Source organism: Neomonachus schauinslandi, chromosome 9 (assembly GCF_002201575.2).
Source record: "Neomonachus schauinslandi chromosome 9, ASM220157v2, whole genome shotgun sequence".
NCBI lineage: Eukaryota > Metazoa > Chordata > Mammalia > Carnivora > Phocidae > Neomonachus > Neomonachus schauinslandi.
In genome coordinates, this window is record NC_058411.1 from 100,436,576 (window position 1) to 100,462,109 (window position 25,534).

Below are 25,534 nucleotides of genomic sequence, written 5' to 3' on the forward strand. Positions count from 1 at the left end.
ACACCTTAAGTGCTTTATTTTCCTTGATTCTCACATCAAGCCTAGAAAATACGCACAAGTGTCATTCCCACTTTACAGATGAGGAAAAATGAGGCTTAGCAGGACTAAGTAACTTGCTTGTGATTACAGAGCTGTTTTTCATATGCAGGGATTATGCTCTTAACCACCTGTCCATATTGCCCCCTCACCACCAAGCCCCTCCCTTACAACAGAAACCCAGGAAATTGAAAGTTGCAACTAAGTCCAAATAATTATATAATAACCTATATTGCGGGGGTGCCTGGGTGGCTCATTCTTTAAGCATCTGCCTTCAGCTCAGGTCATGATCCCAAGGGTCCTGGGTTCGAGCCCTGCATCGGGCTCCCTGCTAGGCCAGGAGCCTGCTTCTCCTTCTCCCACTCCCCCTGCTTGTGTTCCCTCTCTCACTGTGTTTCTCTGTCAAATAAATAAATAAAATCTTTTTTAAAAATTTAAAAAAATAACATATATTGTGCCCAACTATAGAGACTATTGTTCCAAGAGGGATCTAGGAACCTTTCTGTAAAACTCAAAGGGGCCCCTTAGTGCTGATGATGACTGTCATTTTCCATAACTGCCTAGAAAAGATCTAAGTCTCCTTAGAGATCTCTCTCTAGTCATCCACTACTTTCCCTATTCCTTATATATCCTGACCAGATCATTTAAATCCTAACACCCCAGCCAGGGAATAACCAGCTGATCCAATACTTTGATGCTTTTTTAATTTAAGATGTTTAATTCCAGTATAGTTAACATACAGTGTGATATTAGTTGCAGGTGTACAACATAGTGATTCAGCACTTCTGTACATCACCCGGTGCTCATCATGACAAGCGCCCTCCTTCATCCCCATCCCCTATCTCACCCACCCCCCACCCACCTCCCCTCTGGTGACTGTCAGTGTGTTCTCTACAGTTAGGAGTCTATTTCTTGGCTTGCCCTCTGCCCCCTCTCTCCCTTCCTTTGCTCATTTGTTTTGTTTCTTAACTTCCACATATGTGTGAAATCATATGGTATTTGTCTTTCTCTGACTACTTTGATGGTTTTTTGCTTTTATTTTTTTTTTTATGATGCCTTCCTCTCATGGGACTTGTCCTGGAATCTGACCCTGGAGGAAAGTCTCTTTTTACAAACATGTAGTTCAACTGTCTTTGGTGAGACACTTGCCATGTTCAATGCATGGTGTTCTGTGCTGTAATCAATACTTTTCATGCCTTTGCCCCATCTGGATTTCCATTGTCACTCATGGCTCGTTCTCTTAAAATTCTGCCTATCTCTCAAGGCCCAACTCAAGGCCCACTTTCCATTTTTCTTCCAGAATATTTCAGCACACCGTGCCATTTTTCTAAACACAGACCACTTCAGAGTAGGGTCATCAAATGTACAGCATACTCCAGGAAGTTGCTTGGTGATGATAGGAGAGATTTGAAATGCCTTTCCCATCTTTTTTTTTTTTTTTTAAAGGTTTTATTTATTGATTTGACAGAGAGAGACACAGTGAGAGAGGGAACACAAGCAGGGGGAGTGGGAGAGGGAGAAGCAGGCTTCCCACGGAGCAGGGAGCCCGATGCGGGGCTCGATCCCAGGACCCTGGGATCATGACCCGAGCTGAAGGCAGACGCTTAACGACTGAGCCACCCAGGCGCCCCATGCCTTTCCCATCTTTGATTGAGGGCCTCAAAAGCTTATTTGACGATTATTTTTGTACCTTCCCTGCACAGCATGAAACAAAGGGTTGTTAATTAGTCCAAAGGAATATAACACATGAGTCATGTCCTTGGGGAGTTGATATTCCAGTTGGGAGGTTAGTCATAGATTCTTGAAAATTTAAAGACTGAAATTCAACATGAACACAAGAAATGACACAGAGCCCTCTAGACTTGCCTCAAGATAGTAGGTGAATCAGGAGTGCAGAGAAAGCAAAGTCCTTCTGACAGTGGGGAGGGTTTCAGAGGAGGAGCAGAACTGAACTTGTTCTCCAGCAGTGAATCAGTTTGCCGAGAGCGGGTATGACAGCTTACCTGGAATTCACAGTAAGAAAACCAAACCAGATCACTGCTAACGTCCTTCCCACCTGAGATTCTATCGCCCTCTGGACTGGACTTAAACTAGAGGATCAGATACCAAATTGTATCAGCAGGATGCATTTTTCTACAAAATTCGAAAGGATAAACACATTTGGACCACTGTCTACTTTAACAGACAGATGCTTTGTGTTCCCAGGTTGTGCTGCTTGGTTCATAAAATTCACCACCAGATGGTAAAACCTGAGTCAAATAAGTTATCAGAGTGGAATGTTGTATTGAGACTTCCCATCAACTTAATTCTTAGGGTATAGGAATTTGCCTGATCTTTTTCTGAGAATGGGCTGACACTGAGAGAGGAGAATAACAACTGACATTTATCAAGTACTTAACCAGGCACTGGTACATTTCAAAAAGAAAAAAAAAATCCAATTGGCATTATTTTATTTAATCCTTACAACCTCATAAAGTAGATATTATTATTATTCCCATTTTGTAGATAATGAAACTTTAACACTGAGAAATTAAATAATTAATTCTCAGGATTCATATCCAAACCTCTATCTCCAGGCCTTAAACCCCTGTCTCTGTATTATATTGAATAAGAACCACTTAAAACTATAATATGACCGTTCTTAAAAATTAACAACTACCAGTTATTGAAGATGTGTTATGTGTCAGACTCTGTGCCATGAAATTTGTATACATTATCTTTTCTCACAACTCTACAAAGTAGGGATGATCCTCATTTTCAATAAATAAGGAAATCAGAGCATAGAGGATTTTAGGGTAGTGAAAATACTTTGCATTACATTATAATGATGGATACATGTCAGTATACATTTATCCAAACCCAAAGAATGTACAACACCAACAATGAACCCTACAATAAATTATGGATTTTTTATGTGTCAATGTGGGTGCATCATTGGTAAAAAAAAAAAAAAATGTATTATTCTGATGAGTGATGTTGATAATGAGGAAGGCTCTGCATGGGTGTGGACAAGGAGTATATAGGAAATCTCTGTACCTTCTTTTCAATTTTGCTGTAAACCTAAAACTATTCTAGGAACTCAGTTCAACAAGTTTAAGTGACTGGCTAGTAAATGTTACTTTTAAAATTTACAGCCAGATGTTTTGGTTCCAAAACCTGAATACTCAAGTTCCGATTCTGCAACTTACTTTCTGTGGCCTTAGGCAAGTCACTCCCTTAATAAACTTCAGTTTTCCTCATCTTTTACAAAAAGGAGCAACAAATATTCCTACCATAGACAAGCCAGCCACCACAAGGATTAAGTTGGGAAAGTGAATGTGTCTAACAAAATGCCTAACACAGAATGAATGCTAAGTAAATGCTGTCGAATCATGGAGGTAGAGTTTTGAGAAGGAGCAGTATTCCTGAGAAGAAAAAGCAACACTAGAGAGGAAAGTAGAAATCATGGAAGAAGTCATGAACTACCTCTGGTCTGCCAGGAACCACAAACTGAAGCCACAAGGATATTGACCTATGAGACCGTTAGCTTCCTCTATAAGCAGTACCTGGTTCTGGAATTATCCAAGGGAAAAAAAAAAAAAAAAGAAGCTTATAGGGCCCCAACACCTTGAAACAGAAACAAAGTCCAACAATAACAACAAATCAGAAATGATGCTGGGTTCATTAATGCCAGAATTTAAGAGTGTTCTATAATTTCCGATTTACATTTCAGCATTTCTGGTGTCAATCATTTACAATAATTAAGCAGAGAGACAACACTGAGATTATGTAGGCTAGAGATAAATGTGCATCTTCAGGGAATGACCCAAATCTGTTACAGTCAAAAGGTACTGGAAGGCACTGAGATCTTAAGGCATGAAACCCCTCTTCAGCTTTAAGAAAAAATCTAGCTCAAATCAGCAGAAATGGAAAGTTTACCATCTGCTTGTTGGCTTCTGACATGGTTATTTCAGTTCAATTCCAAAAGGAAAATTGTATCCAATACAATTATTTTTAGAGTATCTCAAAATTATCCTTATTGGGGATAAATAAAACAAGGAAAATGTTATTCAGCAAAATTTAGCCCATTAGTTTCAAAGATTGTGTCCTATCTTTCTGCAAGCAATACAATCTGGCAACAATAACAATCCTTGGATTTGGGGACCAAGGACAAGCAACAAGGCACTTCAATGTTTCCAGATGCCCTAAACAGTCATTCCTGTAGAAATAGGATGTATAGGGCATACAGCTAATGTAGCCAAGGAACTGGAATACGTTGCTTGAGGAAGACCTTCAATCCTACTCAGTTCCAGGTGTGGCTGTGAGTCAGCTGTGTTTAACAAATTTTAAGTACTGTTGCAATGGAAGAGTGTGGCTTTTTATAGGCAAAGTCAGGCAGCACACTTCAAAATGTCATGTGCATGCCCCAGGCATTCAGATTACTGGTAGGCATTCATAGGAGGATCATATGTAACAAGTTCCAGCTCAGAAACCACTCACAGTTCTCTTGAGAGCATTTTCAAAGTATCACCTTGTGCCCCAAACCAGTGTGATGGTCTCAACCACAGGATACCTATGACTGTTCTTTTCAGGGTTACGCAACTGACTTATTTTTAGAACAGGGTTATATCCACTTCTAGAAATAGTTACCTAAAGGAAAGTTGCCTTAGGTGGTTGTTTCCAGAGGGTACTTCTGTGCTATTCTCTATTGTTATGGATCTTCTGGGAATTCTTTTTTTTTTTTTAAAGATTTTATTTATTTATTCATGAGAGACAGAGAGAGAGAGGCAGAGGGAGAAGCAGGCTCCCAAGGAGCAGAGAGCCCGATGCAGGACTCGATCCCAGGACCCTGGGATCATGACCCGAGCCGAAGGCAGACACTTAACCATCTGAGCCACCCAGGCGCCCTCTTCTGGGAATTCTTTGCAGGTATTCTGTGAATGGATCCTTAGAAAAGCCAGTGCAGTCAATAATTCATGGATACTGACCTAAGACAACTCATCCATCACGGCACTCAGAGCTTCATCTTACACAATCAATGGTTTCCTCCAGGGGATCCACGATAAATTTGTCTCTGATCCTGAAGAACCTGAATTAGTTGAACACTATTGGTTTATCCTTGACTATATTTACCCTTATATTTCAAATTTGCTTGAAAGGTTCTTTTGTACTCAAGCCTTTTGTTTTCAGAGAAAATGCAGAGGTATGCCTATGTAATTTTATCATCACACATGTCGATTGCTACTGTTAGATGTCGGTCCTTATGCCAACATCTCTTCAGTCATTTGGTAGATTCTTTAGCTGTTCCCTGAGTTCCTGCATGTATATAACATGTTGCTACAATCCTTTTTCTTGAAGATCAGTATAAACTGGCTGGGTATAAACTCCTTGGCTAACTATTTTTGTCCTTGAGTATCCCAAATGTGTTTCTCCATTGTCTTCAGATAATAAACCATTGCTTTTGGAAAGACTTACAATCTGATTTGTTTTCCTGTCTTGTGCATGATGCAGTATCATGGTCTGGATGCTCAAAGAAGCCTTTCCTTTCATTTTTAAGGCAGTTTGGCCACAGTGGATTGATTTTCCCCAAAATAATATGTTTCTCTTCAGTTTATAGTTTTAATTTACCTTTTATTTCAGAAAAGTTTGCTTGAATTGCAGTTTTTCATATTAATTCTCTTCCAGGCTTTGGTTTCTTTTGGGGGGAACTCCTATTATACATGTATTGGATCTTTACTGCCTATATTCTGTATCACTATTTTATTTTTTCTCAATTTCTTTTTGATTTAAACATTTTTTTTCTTTTCCATCTTCTATTTCTCTTTTCCATCTTCTATTTCTCTTAAGGAATTTTCTGTGGTGTCTATTCATTCTTGTATTCTTTCTCATTTAGTCTTCATTTCTAAAATAATATTTTATTTTAAATAATTGTCTGAGCTTGGATAGATCTTTTACCAAACCTTCCTTTTCTCTTTTCTCCATTTATATCATTTTTGAGTTTTTCTAATTCATTTTTGTGTTGTTCTTTCATAGCTTTTATTATTTTCTCACATATATTTTACAATAATTAGTTTACAATTTTTATCTATTTTTTGTGCACACTGCTCTGGTTTCTTTGATTGTCTAAAGACAGGGATGTTGTTTTGGTTTTGTTCCTTTTCCTTATAATACTTATATGGGATTTGCCCACAAGCATACTTCCTGAATCTGCTGGCTCTGCTCCTCTTCCCTGCTTTTTGCTTTTTCTCTTGGCTCCTATTGTCCCTAACCTAACCAATTTGGATTCTACTCAGAGGAGTTTCTTCTCCCTGGAAGAATCATCTTGTAAGGAAGATTTGGACAGTTAGTATCAGAAGTACTTAGGTCCCAGACTTCTCTGGCACCATCAGCCTTACTCATAAATTCTAGTCTACTAACTTCCTTTCTGGATTTGGTTGCTTTCCTTACATTAGCCTGCTGAGCTTTCCAGTGAGTGTCCATTGTCATTTTGGGAATTCTTAGTTGGTTCATCAGATACCCCTCTTATCCCCTCTCTGCTTCCTTACTATAATAGTCTAGTTAATATTGTTCAATTTTTGGCATCTGTGAAGATACCCTTTCATTTAGTTTTGTTATATATGTTGTACATGGGTTTTTGGTTTTGCTATCCTAGTTACTCTGATTTTTTTTAATGGGTGGATATAAAGAGATTAAAAAACTATGTCATCGCCACTGCCATCTCCCAGAGTCCAACCAATACCATTTTAACTAATGTCAAAAAGTAATTCTGGGAATACGATACATCAATCAATTAAAAAAAAAAAAAACTACTAACACATGCAACAATATGGATTATTCTCAAAAAGAGTATGTAAGCACAATAAGGCAGACACACAGAAAAATATGCACTACATGATTCCTTTTAAATAAAGTTCATGAACAAAAAACTAATATATACTGGTAGAAGTTAGAATATGGCTAGTTCTATAGCAAGGGTAAGTAATAGGAAAGGGCATGAGAGAAATTTCTGGGGGCATGAACATATAACTTGATCTGGGTGGTGGGTACATGGGTGCATAAATATAAAAAAATTATCTAGCTATCCACTTAAGATTTATACATTTTACTACACATAAACTATACCTCAATATAAAACTAAAAATAATTTTTTTAAGTAATTCTGATTGCCCCCCCCAAAAATTTCAAACCATATCCTAGCTTCCTTCAACTTAGCACCATGCCTGAAACATAACAGGAATGCAATAAATAACTATTAAATGAATGAAATAATGAACCATTCACTGAAGCCATGGGTGACCTCGTCTCCCACTACCATGTGTCAGCATCTTTTCCAAAATCCAATCTCTCCATCTCTTATTAGATGACTTGTTGATGACCACAGAAAGCTATAGTCATTTCTTTTGTTCAATTTAATTTAGAGAATTTGCATGGTATATCTACTGTTTTAGGTACTACTTTAGGCAACAAGTATAAAATCATGAGTAAAACTATTATTACCTCCAAGTTCTTCCAATAGAGTTAAACAGAACTTTATCTATAAATCTCAAATGGAAAGATCCTCTTCTCCTAATGCATACGAAAAAGGTTGCAAACTAAACAATGGATTTAAAAATCATTGTTTCCAAAGGATATTGATCAATGTAGAGCTACTAAAAAAAAAAACAAAACAAAAACTCCAGCAAAATAGTAAAATAGTAGGCATCATTCAGGAATCCCTCAGGCATCCCTTAGAAGGGAATGCTGAGCAGGAACAAGGATTTGGTTATCAGTAGTACTAGTTGGAAGATGGTAACAAAAAAATCACAACACTGGGAGGGAGACATTTGCTCCAATTCCCTGACAAACTCAGCAGCCCAAAGACTAGCAACTTTGGAAACAACAGGAGATAGTATCATAGACATGGTGTTCTCATGATGACCACCTTTAGCGTGGCTGGAGCATCAGCCAGGCTTCTTCCAGCATATCCCCACCCCTGGCCTAATTAAACCAGCAACACCAGAACTGAGAATAGTACATGTAGTTCTCACAAGTGTAAATTCAGAACAAATAAATAAAAGGAAATTCTTCTTCATAGAGGCAGGAGTCAACGTAAGGAGCATACTGAATGAAGATGAGGTATTAGCTGAGATGATAACCTATAGATTAATATTTGAACATATACATTGAGGCTGTATGAAAGGTTGTTTAATTTATATTCCTACTCTTTTGGTGTCAGCACTGACAATTCTGAAGCTGCTGTTAGAGCACATTTTCAGTGGGATGGAGTATTATGTCTGACCCTAGATCCCATGTCTTATGCTCAGTTAATATTCTATGGGTGATGTGAGACAGGAAATCTTACAATAGAAAGGGGTGTCTTAATATTATACCTCCTCCCATCAGCAACTAGAGCCTCTTCTGAAAGGTCAAACTAGCATCTTTCCCATTCCACTATTCTCCTTGAACATTAAAATCTTCAATATGGGGATGACAGATGAAAAACATCTGTCAAAGTTAAAGGTGTCTTTGGTGACTTTTTTCCTGGATCAAGGGGGCAAAGTCACTTGGGGAAATAAGCTAACAGATCAACAAGATTCTAAATCATTCTTCCTTTACTGAAGTATAATTGACATACAATATCCTATTAGTTTCAGGTGCACATCATAGTCATTCCTAAGTCAGTACTGCAATTAATTTACTATCACAAACCACCAAAATATTTATAGCTATTTTTCCAAAGCTTAATGCATATATAAAGTAGTTTTTACAAATAGCAATTAAATACATCACTGATGTTAATTACAATAATTTGCATTAATAGAGAGGAAGTAATTTTAGATTTCCTAACCAAAGATCACAGACTGCTGACTATGTTCTATACTCTAGGTTCAAAGTATCTCTTCAGCATGCACCATGAGGGTCAAGTGGCTGATAGGAGTTTTAGAATTTATGACTGATTAACTTGGCTAGTTACCAAACTTTTAAGGAGATCAATTTCAAGGATGTGAGCTCCACTTGAGCCAGTCAGAACTACTCTGCCTAGACAAAAAGAGAAGAGACCTATCTTCCCATCTTGATTCTCCCACTTTCTAGGTGTGATGAATCTGGACAACATACTTGACCTCAGTGTGCCTTTATTCATATGAAGGGGATAATAAGAATCCTTTCAACTTCTTGTAGATTCCTTTGATGTCTACTTTCAACTTTATATAAGACCCTCAAAAATAGGGTCAGCCATTTCGAAAATGTAGCAACAAGGGATGCTGGGTGAACTTAGTACAAATCCTTGCCTTCATTGTGAGAGATTTCAAAGCCATCTTCCTGTATAGAGACAGCATTCTGGGATGGAAGGAATAGTTCTTTCCTAATTGAAACAATGGAGTTAATTAGCGAGAAAAAAAATGCAATTCCCCAAATTAGGTTCTGGCAAAGACATTTTGATTCAGGATTGCCAAGAAATCCTTAATGGTCACAGAAAGGCTATTTCTACACTAGCAAAGCAAAATGTACCTTGGCAAAAGCTCCAGAATAGTGACAATGGAGGTATTTTCTCAAAACATCAGGCCACACACTGGAGTGTTAAAAAAAAAAAATAGTTACCAAAAAACTTTTTGCATATATACTTCACTTTATCACAGAAATAATCTCTGCTGAAATATAAAATCACCCCAAAAAGGTTATTCATGCTACGTAAGCAATCATTATATCATATTAAGGTTATTGGTATACTTTCACCAATTACTCTTCTTGAAAAACAAAAGTACAACCTCGCTAGCCTTGGTTTACAAATATATCTCACCTTAAAGGAACGAGGACAGAAAAGTGTGTGATTCTCAGCAGGTGTTTGGTGGTAGCAATAGCAAAGAGGCAGGAATTAACAGACAGATTATGGCGACTTTCATAATTAACACAAAATAGTCCTAGAGTATATGTGGGCACTGTGTTAAAATTGAGAGAGATACAATAGACAAGTACCCACATCCTAAGGAAGTGACCATCTATTAGGGAGATAGTATCAATACACAAGGAATATCAGACAACAATAAATGATAAGTTTTACTTCCTGACATGCAAATTATGAGTCAAAGATTCTGCAGGCTTTTCCTAAGTAGGAGCCCCTTTGTATTTGTTTATCAAATACACAAGGCTTTGAGCACAATCAGGTTTTGTAAACTCCTGCCATGGGAGCCTATGAAACAGTGCAAGGGAGAATGGAAAAGATTGTGGAGGGTGGGAGGAAGTAGAGGAAGAATCACATGAGGCTCATCAACCTGTATCCTTCCCAAGTCTTACTCTTGGGGCCAGAAGGGCCAGGAGAGAAGCTCTGTTTTCAGGGACTAGGCCAGGCCAGAAGCTTGCAGCCTGCATGACTAGATGAGAGATCAAGGAAAGAAACCAAGGACCAGAGCCAGAGAAGTGAGGCCAAGTTAGACTCAGATTCAAGGGCGTGGGTCATGATGCAAGAGGCTGGTAAGATCAGAACAGGAGGTGCTAAAGGCAAGGTGAGTCAGGCAATTTAATTCAAAACTGAGATGCCAAACCATGTTGGTACAAGGAGGCCTATCCCAATCTAGTGCCCGCTTTGCAGCCTCAGGGCACATGTAACAATTCTAAGAATAGAGGAGCACTGAACAACCACAAGAAGAAAATCTGCAAAGAGCAGACAGAATAAAATATTTTAAAAATAAAATCACAACAAATGCAACTAGGTTTATTCAATGATGAAAAACTGGGAGCTTTCAGGAACTAGACAAGGATGTCCATTCTCACTTCTTTTATTCAACATAGCACTGGAAGTCCTAGCCACAGCGATCAGACAAGAAAAAGGAATAAAATCATCTAAATTGGTAAAGAATAAAAAAAATGCAGCTAGGTTTATCTAATAGGACATTTTGGAATAAAAACCTTTTCACTATCCAGCTGATCTTTCTTCTAGCCCTTTTTTAGACTTCTTCATTGTTACCCGGATTGACATTATTCTTATAACTTACTTTCCCAACCTACTCTCCATGCAGACCTGAATATATGGAAAACCATATGAACGGTATTCCAACAGTATCACTGAGGTTAAAGGACATCCAGATATGATGCAACACCTGGGCCAGGTAAGTTGGGGGGGAACCTAGTGCTGCTTTGCCTTATGAGGTAGACCCCTATCCTCTGGCCTCACTATTGTCTCATTCTACCATTTTTGTGTAAAATTATTTCATTTTATTTGCATATTTTTTTATATATTCTCTGCAAATGATTCAACAAGGGACCAGTTTCTGGCTCCCCAGTTCCAGACATCAGAGAATATTTGATGTAATCTAAATCCCCTACTTAACTCTATCATACCTTCATTTTAGACTGAAAAACAGACTCTGATGTAGGCTACAACATAATGGCCAAGGACAAAATCTAGAGAACAGATCAGGAGGGTTCCAGCTCATCACACCCAACTTGGAGCTTTATGTTTTTTTGAAGCAGATTTTACAGAATTTCTAGCACTTGCATAAAAATCAAATATGTCAAAAATGATTCCATCTGACAGATTCAGTGCCAGTTATTAAGATTAATGTTGAACATAACTTCATCATAAAGTAAAATCACATTTGTTTCATTTGCTTAATGTCTAGGCTCTTCAATTTAACATACATTGAACATCTACTACGTATCAGGCTCTGCTAGACACTGGAAGCAAAAATATGAATAAGACATTATTCCCATCTTCAAAGCACTCCAAGTCTTGCAGAGGTAAATGGACCCATAAACCAATAACTAAAATACAATGTAAAATTATCACTGTCGAATAAGTAATAAACAAAGGAATATATATATGTATATATACACAATTATATTTGTGTGTATATATGAGAATACATATAAAGAATCAACTTTTAGGGCACCTGGGTGGTTCAGTCGGTTAAGCCTCTGACTCTTGATTTTGGCGCAGGTCATCATCTCAGGGTCATGAGATTAAGCCCTGAGTCCAGCTCCAGGCTCTGTGGGAAGTCTGCTTGAGAATCACTCTCCCTCTCCCTCTGCCCCTCCCTCTGCTCGTGCATGCTCTCTCTCTCTCCCCCAAATAAATAAATCTTAAAAAAAGAAGAACCAACTTTCAAATTCTATTGGTATCTGCATAAAAGAAAGAAAACCAAAGGGAAGGAAAAAAAATATATCTGTTCTTCTCTTGTTAAGTCATTTCATCAACTGATCTATCAGACTTAATCATTTCTATTTTTTTAACAGGCCTAAAAATCTTTAAGTACTGTATTACTCCAAACATGGGACTTTCTAATAAGTTATCCTATTCCAAGATCACAGCAGCCTTCTGGATTAGGTAGTCGGAAGATTACACCCATTTTACAGATGAGACTACAAACAGGAGAGGCAAACTGGAGTTTGGGAATCAAAGAAAATCAAGACTGAAATACGCCTAATTCTGCCCCACTCTGAGTTTCCCTGAAAAAGAACGGTAAGGAGAAAAACAAAACCGTGTGAGTCCGGACTCCATGAGCTGTGAGAACAGATTACCTCCCTCTGCCATGATAGACCATCAAACCAATCTCACCCTGCCTGACTTCTGTTAAATGCTCCCTGCCACCCCAGGTTTTAAATTATTTAAATAATTAACAGGCTCTATAGATGTAATGCTGCGAATGGCCTTGTGATCTGGGAAGACAGTTACACCTTTGGAGATCTTTAGCAAATAAACTGAAAACTCGGCTGTGTGAATTTTCTCTCTGCCATAATTAGCAGCAGATGGACGACTTTTATGGAGCCACCTGTCAGCAGGAAGACTCTCCTTACAGTTTCTAGTTTCTAGAAGGAGAGGGATTAAAATAGACCAGTGCTGTTTGCTTCAAGTACTCTTAAGGGTCCCAGATGTAATCGGATCTGCCAGAGACTGACAGGATTCAAGAGGCAGCCACTCTTCGTGGTGCTGGCTCACCTGTGAGGCATGAGGCAAGAATAAGAACATTATTTCTCAGCAAGTTTGGGCAGCCAATCATTTCCGAAAACTTGGAGAGCAAGCCGGGAGCCAGCCTGTGCTGAAACGTTCCATTTTACTAACCTTTTTATCCAATTTGGAAATACAAATAGAGCTCTCAGGGTGTAATTAGTAGCAATGACTCTTAATACCTGCTTTCCAAATTTGACCTTAATGGACACTCATTAAAATGGGCTCTGACTTCATAGCTGCGTTAGCAGAAAATGGAAAAGTCCATCTATCACTGTCAGTTCCCATTTTCTGCGTAATCATTCCTGGAAGAAAGAGGCCTGCAAGTGTGCAGAGGGGTGGTGGATGTAGCTGAAGAGGAATTGCAAAGGGCTTCGCCAAGAGCTGGCGCTTGAGTTTCCCTAAAGATCCCAGGCGCCTTCAGAGAGGCGTGGCCCAGAGTACTGGCCTGAAGACTGGGACCTGGGTGCTAGTTTCTGCTCCATCTTGGCTTTGCCCTATGAGCTGAAGGGAGTGACTGCATAAGACTGTGCTTTTATCACATCTATGATTTTTTTAAAAAGGATAATAATGTCATGCCTCCTGCATAGGTTTTGTGAGGATCAACCGGAATCACGTAAGTAAAAATGCCTTGAAAAGCATAAATTGCTATGTAATTGCAAAGATTGTTCTTTAAAAAAAAAGAACAACAGTATCGGTGACAAAAGGTGCAAGTTGTACAACAATCATAGGTTTTGATAAGTCCACTCAGGGGGAGGGTGCACTGATCCTATTTTGCAGCATAGATTGGGGTGGTTTCCCTATACCAAATTGCAGTGATGAAGGCATCTGTCCAAGACAGGTGAGGACTAAGGCAAGGTGGCTCCTGGCTGAAGTCTTCAGGAGTCTGATGGGGCATGTGTGCTCCTCCTGAGAGTGCAGGTAAGAGGAGACACCATACCTGGGCGTCGGAATACCAAGTGGTAACTAAGTGACTGAAGGAAGGAGAAGAGCACTGGGCCAGGAGTCAGAAGATGGGGGGGACCCTCCCAGCTCTGGTAGCCACTGTCAGTTTCCCAGCCTATGACTTTATGATTTCCTGACATCAACTGAAAGCAACAGCAGATGCTTTGTGGGGCAGGGACAGGGCCAAGGGCAGGAGGGAAATTAAGGAAGTTGAAGGCAAGTTGGTTTGTGTTTTAAACAGGTCCCAGCATGGGATGCCTGGGTGGCTCACTCGGTTGGGCGTCTGCCTTGGCTCAGGCCACGATCGCAGGGTCCTGAAATCAAGCCTCACGTCGGGCTCCCTGCTCAGCGCTGAGCCTGCTTCTCCCTCTCCCTCTGCCTGCCGCTCCTCCTGCTTGTGCTCTCTCCCTGTCACATAAATAAATTAAAAATCTTTAAAAAAATCTAAACAGGCCCCAGCAGAGGATACTTAAGGCAGATACTGACATGCAGCCTCATAGGGACCCACTTCTTCAGCCCACAGACTTGCTAACTCCTTGTGCCAAAGAAGAATTAAGGTCAACAAGGACAAAAAGGAGTCTGAGAGAGGTAAATGTTGGATAGATTAAAAAGAAACTGGGGGTTTTAGAGGGGAGGGGGTGGGGGGATGGGTTAGCCTGGTGATGGGTATTAAGGAGGGCACGTACTGCATGGAGCACTGGGTGTTACACGAAAACAATGAATCGTGGATCACTACATCAAAAACTAATGATGTATTGTATGGTGACTAACAACATAAAATTAAAAAAAAAGAAAAGAAAAGAAAACAACTCTACACAATGGGTGGTCCAAGTGAGGCAGCTAAAATACTGAAGAGTAGGTCCAGCATCTAAATTCACCTAAAAATCTGCAGGGTGGATTTTTCATACAATTTAATTTGGATAATTGAAGAGCCATCTGTTCTGAGCCATGCTGCCTGAACCTTATCTGATGTAGATTTGTTAGAAGCTTCTGACCCCTTTCCAGCCTCTCCAAAGTCAGTTCTGGCCTCATGCACTGAGCACTTGTTATATATCAGGCCCTGTACCTCGTGTTTGCACAAACCTTGCTGACTTTAATCTTCTTAAGGAAACCATAAGGAAAGTATTTATGGCTCCAGTTTTACATGGGAGGAAACTGGAGCTCAAATAAGTTAAGTAACTTAACCAGAACCAAAATTCAGAATTTAGACCTAGCTACCCTGGGTTGCAATTCAATTCTTTTTCCATCACTGTGCAGGTAATTCCAGCAAACCTGGTTTTCCCTTCTAAATGGCCAATTTTACAGCAAAGCCATTTCTTGCATTGGCTGAAATGCCATGCTTTTTGTCAATTGCTTGGTCATTATACACATTTCAATGAAGCTTTCTATCATGTAAAGGCATTATTTGAGAGGCACCTGAGCCACCTGGGTGGCTCAGTGAGTTAAGCATCTGACTCTTGGTTTTGGCTCAGGTCATGATCTCATGGGTCCTGGGTTTGAGTCCCGCACTGGGTTCCATGCTCAGTGGGGAGCCTGCTTGAAGATCCTCCCCCTCTGCCCTTCCCCCCACTTGCTCTCTAAAATAAATAAATGAATCTTTTTTTAAAAGGCAGTATTATTTTAAGTATCTTGGTCATCTGATGCTCCACTGATCATTGTTGCGTCCCCAGAGCTTAGCATGAAAAGGAAAACTCGTGTTTGATAAATGAATGAATGATGGGAAGAAACTAGGACTACAGGCTTGCTCAGGAACCTGGCGTGGCCACTGGGTGTGAGGCTGAGAAGGACCGGGACTCAGGTACATTATCATAGCTGGCCACCTGCAAGTCCCTCAGCGGGTTTGCTGAAGCTATGCTTTGGGCTTCTGGCCCCTCTGAGCCAGGTCAGAGAAAAACAGAAACCATCACATTGCCAGGACGCAGCTGAGATCAGGCAAAGCCCCTGGTTTGCCTCATGTCAGTTCTTGGGAACATTCCTTCCCAACTCCTTATGACGGAGCCTTTGTCCTTAACTGACAGCATTTTTTGTCCCTGGTGTAAAAATAGCTGAACTTGACATACTGTGCTCATTTGAGTTCAATGACAACTTCAGTTTACAGAAGGGGAGTGCCAAGTCCAGGCTCAAACATCTTTGTTTGTATAATGGCAGCATCTCAATGATGCCAAACACAGTCCTGAATCCTGTCCCTTAACTGATTAGATTTGTTGTTGTGGAAGAAAAGAAGGAAGTAGCATTTACTAAACACCTACCATGGGTCAGAAAATTCACATGCATTTTCTCATATACTCCTGCAAGGGAGACATTATTATCCTCATTTTAAAGATGAGAAAAAGGGAAACCTGCAAGGGTGATCTATCTTGTTCAAGATCACTTGTTAGTGAGTGGCGAGTGTGGGATTCAAACCCAGCTTGAACACCGCAGCAAAGGTTTCTTCCAAATTCCAAGATGCCTCCATGGCTCAGATGCCCAAAGAAAACCCAGATGTGATGAGGAGGGATTTTGGAGGCTGCCCTGGGGAAGAAGAGGAGGAATAGCAGGTTCCCATAGATCCAGAGATACTAAGTTCGAAGCAGGAGCTGTGCAGAATGCAGGATTCTGTGCTAACAAAGGTGTCATTTGGGGAATGACCGCAACACCCCCACACTTAGTTTACTTACTAAGGGATGTGACAGAGAGGATGGTGTTCAGACTTTCTCCTTCTCTCCCTCCTCCAGCTACTGGGGAGAATACCCCTTTTTCAAGATGGTAAAGTAGATGAGGCGCTTCAGTGTTTGTAATGCCAGTAGCTAGGTTGATGTTTCCCTAGAAAAGTATAAAGGCTTCTGCTTCTTCATGTCTGGCTGGCCCCTATACCAATTGCTACCTCTGAACCTGAAACCAATAGCCCTGACCCAATGTGCAGTTTCACCGTCACCCTCAGAGGGAGGAGATGAGGGTAAGAACAAATGATAGAAGTACTGAAGAAAGGGGCAGGGGCTTTAGGCCCTGGCTGTTCCGATCAGTGGAGGGGAGTCAAGGCACCAAAGGCTTAAGCTGGTTAGATAGCTCGTATGATGGCTTCAGAGTCTCCGGCAGGGTCTCTGGTAAGACACCATTACCCTAGGATAAGAGATGTGTATTCTGTATGCTCCCAAGGCACACCACTTCATCGTCCCTTCCTTTTTCATCTACTGCAAGTCCAATTTGTTTTCCTGAAGTAAAGGAAGGGGGGGGGAGTTTGTCCCTACTTAGAAGATGTCACCTCTGAGCTTTCTTGTTTCCTGCTCCTTAGAAAGTCATGGGCAAAACTATCATAATCTTATCCAGACTTTGAAATGTCATGGTGTCGTATCTACCAGTGTGGTTTTGGCCAACTCAGATCTCTGTGTTGGCAATTTTCTGCTCAGCCTCCAAAATGCAAAAAAAAAAAAAAAAAAGATAAGGTCTTGAAAAGCTGCTCAGCTACGTTCCCCTGAATCACATCTGAAGGAAATTGAGATGAGGCATTACCTCGTCACTGGCCTTCCGCCAAGAGAAACTGATTGAGGGAGCAAATCAGGCATCTCCACAAAGAGGCTGTGCTCCCGTGGGCATGCCCTCTCCCTCCGAGTGCTAAAGACTCCTCATTCAGAAACAGCATCCTCTGAGGAGATGCCGCCCGTGGACTTCCTGGAGTTTCAGGGGATTGTCCTGCCCGAGACTGGATCTCCCTTCCAGCGCTCCAAGGGTGTCCTCTGCCGAGCTGCAAGAGCTGATTATTTATCCATAAAACATGAGATTTGTGGAGAGGGTGGTGGAGAGGCAGAACAGGGGAGAAAGGGAATGCTGGTGAAAGGGAGCATAAATAGTTAATTTGATGATGATTTAGAATGACTCCAGTTGCTGTTTGAGATAAAAAAGCTGCAGTGAGTTCAGAAAATACTAAAATAGGGCCTCATACAGGCATTTCATTTAGATTTAATAAGACTGATTATTAAGAGCATATTTCATGACGATTAAGAATTCTGACAGTCTCCCATCCACCAACTTTAATGTGCACCACAAAAATTAAAATACTTATTTATACAACTAAAGTGCAAGTAAGTTCATTTTGAGAAATTCTCTGAACTTGCATAGGCTTTAACTTTTAATATGGGAAGGAGTAAGACTCTGCAATGGTAGCATCTAGAAACCAAAGAGAAACTTGGGAGAACTGCAATGAGAACCCCTGCCTCTACCTCAGTTATCAAAACAGAGAGCCCAGCCCCCATCTCCCTCAATGGCCTGATGAACACACACACACACACACACATGCGCACACACACGTGCACACTATTTTTTTTTTAAGATTTTATTTATTTATTTGACAGAGAGACACAGCGAGAGAGGGAACACAAGCAGAGGGAGTGGGAGAGGGAGAAGCAGGCTTCCCGCTGACCAGGGAGCCTGATGCGGGGCTCGATCCCAGGACCCTGGGATCATGACCTGCGCTGAAGGCAGACGCTTAATGACTGAGCCACCCAGGCGCCCCCACACGTGCACACTATTGAACACATGCTTGTGCTTGTCAGCTGTTGCCTTATTTCCTTGACTTTCTCTAACTTCTCAGGGCTGATTGCACTGTTGCCCATCCCCCCAGTCCATTCCTTTGCCTCTAACCTGCTCACGAGCTGATCTTACTCTGAAGCAAGAACCCAGATAGCTCACTCCTCACTTTAGGAAACTCCTAGACAGTTTGTGCATGCCCAAGCCCATGGACTACTTCTTTTGCAAGAAGCCTGGCTTGCTGCCTCCATTATTCCACATACAAGGCGCAAGCTGTGAGGTCCGTGAGAGCTCCTATGCGTGGCCCTTGCCATCTCCAGGGCCAGCTTGGGCTCCAGAACTGGCCTCTGCCTCAGTCCCACCCAGTGGTCCAACTGGCTTCCTTGACTAATTCCCAGCTCGAAGCTCCACCCTGAACCCCAGATTGCTTGACTGAGGCTCTACTTCCTGACATCTCCCCTCCCCTAGATACTAACTCAGTTTCCCTTTGTATTCCAAGGCACTGGCTGAGCCCTGCCAGAGAGGGGCAGATTTGTACCCATATGCTCAGGCAGGGACTAAAGGGAGGGACACTGAACTCATGGCCCAGGATGTGAATACCAGTCATGTTCCTCACAGGCTGTGAAATGAAGAGAAATTCCTGAACCTCTCCGAGTCTAAATTCTCCTTAAAAAAATGGTGCCCACCTCATGAGTCTATTGTGAGAATCAAAAAAGATAATGCCCCTGAAAATGTTTATTTAGCACAGAGCATCTGATATACAGTAAGCACTCAATAAATGGTACCTATTAATACTACTGATGATATTATTTATCAATGACAATGATTAATTCCACCTACCCTGCCTTGCTTACTGTTCATTGCTTTGCCCTTTGCTGAGCCCTATTTTGGATTTTAAACCATTTCTCTAGTCACCAACCAACCCCAGGTTTCCTGGCTTTCGCTGTCATGGTATCACTACAGCCTCAGTATGCTTGGCATCCTGGGCCCACTTGAACTATTATCTGAACTATCAAGGGCTCTTTCCTCTTGGTAATTCCTATTCCTAGTCTGTAAACCCTAGGCCCCAGCATTGAGTTAAATATATCTTGGCTTCCTCGCAGGACCTCAAAGAGTAGAAACTCAATACATACTGGCTATTGACAGTGGGTATCTTCATGTGGGCCTCGTCCCGTAGTCCCGGTCCCCGATGTGCCAACTGCAACAACTTTCCCATTAAATGGCTCCACTCCTTCTCTGCAGCCATTACCCACTTTTCTATGTCCCTTTCTGCTGCATCTCTTCCTTGGCTCATCCAATGGTCTCCTCAGGCCTGGCTGAGCCCAGTTGGTGGCATCCAGGACTGCAGTGGGCTGAATGGTGGCCCCTAAAAGATATGTCCACATCCTACACCCCAGAACCTACAAATGTGATCTTATTCAGAAAAATGCCTTCACTGATGTAATTAAGTTAAGGATCTTGAGATGAGATCAACCTGGATTTAAGCCCTAAATCCAATGACAGGTGTCTTTATAAGAGGAAGGTAGAGGGAAGTTTTAGACTCAGACACACAGGGCACAAGGCCATGTGGAGAGAGAGGCAGAGGTTGGAGACATGCAGCCCCAAGCCAAGGAATGCCTGGAGCCACCAGAAGCTGGAAGAGGCAAGGAAGGATTCCTCCCTAGAGACGTCAGAGGGAGCCTGGCCTTGCCGACACCTTCGACAGACTTCTGAACACAACTGTGAAAAAATAAATTCCTATTGTTTTAAGCCACCCAGTTGGTGGTAATTTGTTATGGCAGCTCTGGGACACTAATATGGGAGCTAATGCTGGCCAAGAGTCAAAACCTGTGTGTACATGCAGCTATGAAATGCCCCTTCTCCCAGCTCACGAAAGGCAGCTGAAGGCAGCTGTGGAAAGCAGGGGAGCTGAATCAGAGGGCAGAGGGCATTGCCATTGACCTTGACTCTGGGGAGGAGGGTCTAGCTATGCCACATTGGTGCACCTTGTAAAGAAGGGGCAACATGAAATTTAACTTTTAAATATTTGAACATACGGGACATGGGTCTCCATTTGCACCTTTGCTCCTGGTCCCCACAAACATCAGGGTGGGGCTGGCTGTGAAGACAGTAGCAAAGCTCAGGCTTGGAAACCCCATACACAGGGTTTCTGTCTGCTCTGCCTCTGGTAGCTCTGTTAGTTCGGGTGAGTGACTTCGCCTCTTGGAACTTCAGGTTCCTTTATCTGTAGAATGAGATACTTAATATTCTCCTTTCAGGTTCAAGGTGCGAAACAGCGAAGGACCTAGCCCTATACAAGTACCTAGAGTCACAGAATAAGAAATGTTCTTTACTATACTGTTAATATTTTCAGGGTGTAAAGACCTATAAATTCTTATCTTTTTTTTTCTTGCTCTTTCACAAGGAAAAACTAGAGGATAGTGACTGAGAAAGTATTAATTCTACATTAAGCATTTAGGAGGAAGGCCTTTGTGGGTGTCACCCATGGCATTATTAAGAGCCACAGAATGATGGAATGTTAGTACCAGAGGGTCTTTGGCAACTACCTAATTCAAGCCCTTTATTGTGCAGGTGGGGAATCTGAGGCTCAAGTCGTTCAGTGTATCTTCCTAACTAAGCTGGTGTGAACTGGGCCTCCTGATCCCTTGCGCTAACTTCATTTTATTTCATCAGATTGTGGTAGTGCAACAACTACTGGGTCCAACTCTCTTTCCTTAGGATGGAGAGAACCTCTGTCTGGCAAGTAAAGGCCATGTTAACACAAAAATTCAGCTCTGTGAGCCAACGTCCAAAAATCCATTTAAGACTTGCTTCCTATCCCACTAAAGAGATGAAAATTTCTTTTGAAACATACCTACCATATATTCATTAGAGGCAGACAATTTGTGTTCCCTTATAATTTTTAACAAAGACTACTGTGGGTGAATTAGTTGGGTTTCATCTTTTTAAATGTCAGCCCAGATGACCCGTATCTGTGCAGGCATGTGAATATAAGGTTATAACAACATTTGAAAGGATCCTAAAAAAGTGGTTTGCCACAGTTAGAGTGTGATCAAAACATATCATTTCAGGAGTCACAATATTTATCATTTTAATATTAATAATGCCATTTTGCATAAAGCACCATACAAGGAATAATTCTATTAGGACTATAAAGATTTCCATGCTGGAAAATAGGGTAAAATATTCAGAATATGTCAGAGAGAGAGAGAGAACCAGCAGTGTCACTAACACAGAATCCAATTTCTCTTCTTTGCAGATATTTAAGGCAACCATGCATTCCCAAAGATAGGGACAGAAATTGACAAGGAAAAGGAGCAATTTATTTATGAGTCATCTATCCTGCAAGTCAGTAAATGAAACTTACCCAAAAAGGAACTGTGCTTTATGGCTTATGGCCCTGTAAATTAAGCTTAGTGGAATTCTTCCAGGATGCTTAGAACAAAACCTTCTGAATTAGCGGCTGGTTAAGGAGAACACACTGGTGGCATTTCCCACAGCCTGATATGATATGCTTAAGCAGTATCTTTATATGCAGGACAAAATGGAAATCAAGGGAAACACTGGACCAACCAGCTGGTTTCTGTGACAAACCAGAAGCATCGGTCTCAGTTGGAAGGGGGATTTTTAAAAGGGCTTCTGGGATAGGTTGTTTGAAAGCTCAGCTGTGTGGCCAGGGGGCTATAACCACAAGTTTTAGACTTGGGCTGCCCTGGTTTGAATCAGGGATGTAGCACTTACTGCCTATGTGAGCATGGATAAATTATGGCAACTCTCTGCCTCAGTTTCCTCTTCTGTACTACACACACCTACCTCATAGGGTTGTTACAAGAATTAAATCAGATAAAACCTGGGAAGAGTTTAGCACAGTGCTCCATAAACACTAGTTATTATTATGATGATTATTTGGCCTTCACCGCATTAGTCTCCAGAGGACCTATGGCAGGATAGGTTAGATGATTGGACCTGAGAGCCAACACTATCATCTAAGCAATGAGACAGCTCTGTTTCCAGATCTTCATCTGTAAAATTGGAATAATGCAAAAGGCATGGTACTTGGAGACAGTCAGGCCTACACTCAAATTCTAGCCCTGCCACTTATAAGTTGCGTGCCCTCACCTCATCTCTCCAGCAGGTCGAGTAAAGCTTGATTTTCAGGCTGACGTAAGGATGGGTAAATTACTGTAGGTGGATGCCCTGTGTATTTCAAAGACTCAATAAAAGCTCTTTCCTATCCTTACTCCACTCCCTCCTTTAGCCACTTCAAGGGGAAAAGTCTTCAACTCCCAAACAAATACACATAATTTTTTAAAGTAGTATCTTCATCCTTAGAACGTTTCCTAGGAAGAAACACCCAGCACATATTTTTACTTTATTTTCATGGCTCACATCTAGTCTTTATTCCAATCTACAATTTATGCTTAAAAATTGGGTGCTCCTATTCCCTTCACAGAATGGTTACTTTCTTCTGCAATGGTTCGAGCATTTGGTGTCTTCCAGGCACATTCTCCATGCTAAGTAATTGCCAGACCCATGAAGACATTTAAAATCTCTCCACAGGGGCACCTGGGTGGCTCAGTCAGTTAAGCAGCTGCCTTTGGCTCAGGCCATGATCCCAGGGTCCTGGGATCGAGGCCCACGTCGGGCTCCTTGCTCAGGGGGAGCCTGCTTCTCCCTCTCCCTCTGCCTGCCGCTCTGCCTATCTGTGCTCTCTATGTCTCTGTCAAATAATAAATAAAATCTTTTTAAAAAATAATAAATAAATAAAGCCTCTCCACAAGGTGGGGGCTTAAAAGTTCAGAATTGTTTCCACTACCCACGGCATTGACAAGAAGTCTCAAACTAAAGATGTAAATGTTGCAGTCACTCAAACTAGATTTTTCCAAATGCTTCATAAAACTTAGCTTCCATTTGCTTGCTTGGGAAACTCCCTGAGTAGTGCAGCCTCACCCATAAATGATGCAGAGAGGGAGGAGAACTTCTGGATCTCAGGGCTTTGCAGGAGTTAAGATGTGGAAATTCTTCGGTTCAGTAGGAAGCAAGGTGACCGATCCCAACCAATATAAAGTGATGATCAAAGAGAATCCATGTCAAAAATGGAAGTGAGCAATAGTTTCTGCCCCAATGACAGAAGTTTTCTGTTTAAAGTCCTCATCTGTACACCTGGAGATAGAAACCAGAGGCTAGACATGATAGGGCAGTTTTCTGATGATAATCTCAGGATGCAAACTGCAGGTGAAACCATACTACATCCTTCCTTTAAAACTCTGACTTCCCACTCAGTGAGTCCTAAACCCTCTAGCAAAGCATTTCAATTCTTCACGGCTTGGCTTCTCCCAGCTTTTCCAGTCATTCCTCCAAAGACATGAAGCTTCTGTCATAGCTACCACAGACCACTGCGGAGGCACTGTGTAAACTTCTACTTGTCCCACGATTTTTGGCTATTTCCATCTACTCATCCTCCAAAAGTCAGCTCCAAGATTTGAAATCTTCCCTAATCTCCCCAGTCAAAATGGCTTATCATGTTCCTGCTTAAAACATCTCAAAGACTTGATATTGAGCTTAAGATAAAGACCACACCCCAACCTCTCTTACAAAGCTCCTCAAGGTCTGGCCTGTCCTCATTTTGCACAGTGCACTTCACTCTGGATTCCAGCCTCACTGAACTTTCTTTCATTTATTAATAGGCATCAGGTTATTTCCTGACACTGGGCCTTGGTACATGCTATTGCTGGTGCCTGGAATTGCCTTCCTGTCCTTACCTTTTCGCCTAGTTAACTCCCGTTTTTCCTTATCAGGTGTTATTTCCTTAGGGAAGACTTCAGAGATCTCTCTGACAAGGTGTCCCCTGTAATATTCTCTTAAGGTACCATATCTCCCATCCTTACAGCTCATATCTCAGTTGCAATTTCACATTTGTGTATGTGTATATGGGGGGGGGGGTTGATTTGACTTAATTAATGTCAGTCTCCACACTAGCCATGAACCCTGTCTACATTTGCTTGCCCAAGAATTCCTAGGACCTAGGGCAGTGCCTGACCTACAATGGGCACACCATCAATATTTGTTAGATGAATAAATGGTGAGACCTAGGGACAAAGGGTAGGCTTATTCTTGTATAACATTACTGTTACAGTACAAATTGAACAATATAAAGGTCATAATTCTATATCGTTTCCTTTTTATTGCTTATATTATGAGTTATACTTGCCTGAATCTACTGGACAGGAAGCCTCTGAAAGGCAGGGACTATTTGTCATATATATGTATTTTTTTTATCTTCTGTCACCTATCTATACCTGAGTTCTAACACAGTGCAGGGCACCAACAGGTATCCAATAAAGTATCTGCTGAAATGCAAGTAGGTTGAGTTATCTGACGCTCACATTGCTTGTTCCATTTGTATAATTGTGAATGTCATGTCAGCCACCTATAGGTAACCTAGGATTTATAGCAGCATCCCCAGCAGGTTTCAGGACTTTGCATGCCAAAGAGGGAAGGAGGAATCACAGAGAAGCTACAGCTCCCCAGAGCAAGAGAACTAAGCAAAATCAAGGTCTTGCTGAGGAAGCAGTATAGTCAAGTGCCTTGGACCAGTCACAGAAGCTCAGGAGGTTCACAGGCACAGGAGTGCCTGGGCCCCTGTCCAATTATCAATTGTACAGTGAACTCTGCTGGTCAGGGAGTTTATTCTGAATGGGATTTATGGAGTTCACAGAGACCAAAACCCACTTTGTGGTTTAGAACTTTCTTCCCTATAAAAATGCACATATGTAAACAAAATTTGCTTCTAATTTCAGGGAATTTCTGGACCCTTAAAGCATACTCCCTGACCCTGTACCTCCATCCTAATGGCCTAGGCCATACAGGTTAAGAACTCCTGGTTTAACATATAAAGAAGACAAAAACCCATATTAGAATATGCAGGGGTTACTTCTTATGTGTACATGAAAAAGGGATCAAGGTTCCAAAGTAAACTTTCCAAACCATACATATGGATTCCGTGGAGAGCTTCCTGCAGCGGGGCTCAGTCCCACCCTAGCCTCTCCGTCCACACCAGGGCCTCTTGCTGCATCTTTAGCAACTTTTTAATTCATGGCTTCATTCTGTAGTTGGGGAGACTGAACAGTAAGCCTTTCCCCTCTAATT